This window comes from Olea europaea, unplaced genomic scaffold, assembly GCF_002742605.1.
Source record: "Olea europaea var. sylvestris unplaced genomic scaffold, O_europaea_v1 scaffold32403, whole genome shotgun sequence".
In the NCBI taxonomy this organism is placed as follows: Eukaryota; Viridiplantae; Streptophyta; class Magnoliopsida; order Lamiales; family Oleaceae; genus Olea; species Olea europaea.
The window spans coordinates 134-1,280 of NW_019251277.1; the positions used below are offsets into that span (position 1 = coordinate 134).

General features: G+C 29.1%; 1 long non-coding RNA gene across 1 annotated transcript; it reads right to left on the minus strand.

Moving 5' to 3' along the window:
- Positions 1-218: 218 nt before the first annotated feature.
- LOC111385649 lies at positions 219-872 on the minus strand. Its single transcript, XR_002701088.1, has 3 exons — positions 832-872; positions 656-721; positions 219-269 (listed from the first exon to the last, which is right to left on the minus strand). It is a non-coding gene; the product is annotated as an uncharacterized LOC111385649 (long non-coding RNA).
- Between the last annotated feature and the right edge of the window lie 275 nt (positions 873-1,147).

Genomic DNA, 1,147 nt, shown 5'->3' on the forward strand with positions numbered 1-1,147 from the left:
ATAACTTTGGATATACTAAAATATTTAATACTAAAATAACATGCTAATAAAATGATTTACTAAATTGAATTTAACTTTTAAAAACAACTGGTTATAAATCAACTTTATTCTGAAAATCGTATTGTCAAATCAACTGTATGAATTAATAAATTTTTCTGAGTTAATATAAATTAAATAATACTAATTTTTGAAAAATAAGCCTATCTACTCACATAATACAAGCTGAACTTAAGATGGTCGATAGGCTCTTCCAATCTCCTCGTCACCACCTGGAATATATAACAAGATGACTAATCAACCACTATTAAATTAAGAAACTTTAAGATCTACTTCTATAATACTTAACTAAAATTGGTCGATGCTCGAATGAATTTCCCAAATATTCTTTTGATCAATTGGAGCTAATCCCACTTTCTAATCCCTTTTCTAATAATTAATTCATTAACAAAACCTTCTTCCCAAGTTTAAAACTAATTTTAGTCTCCAATCTAGTGAAACTAGTAACCACAATTCCACCCATTTAATATACATTTGTTCCATAAAATCAACTCCCAAGTGAAATATTCCATTTATATAATCATTTCCACGATTAATTAATCAAAAATCCCAAAATCGAACTCCAGCGTTTCCCCAAAAAAAATTGACATCTCCTTACCTTAACGTAGATAGAAATTCAAGAATCAATAACTTGAGCTCCAAGTAGTATTCCTCTCAAAAAAATCTGAAATTTTTGAGCCAAAATAAAACTCTAGAATTTTAACATAAATTTATACTTTATCACTTGGAAAAAAATGGAAAAATTCAACCCAAGCTTGAAGAAATTAGCCTTACCTCTTTTCCTCTTCTTCCCTTTTCTTCTTTCCTTCCTTCTTTCCCTTTTTCTTCCCTTTTCCCCCTAATTTTTCCTCTCTTTTTGGGTCCCAGCTTTCTGCCGTTTTCTCACTGTGTGTGTGTGTGAGATTTGGAGTGAAAAATGGGTCAAATGTTGACTATAAATTCCACTTATTCAAAAATTGCAAGGAAAGTCTTCCTACTCTATTTTTTATATCACATTTAATCCTAAGCTTCCAAAAATATATAAGTAAATTCTAAACTTTGAAATGTATCCAATTTAACCTTCATATTTTGTCAATTGCAAAATAAACCC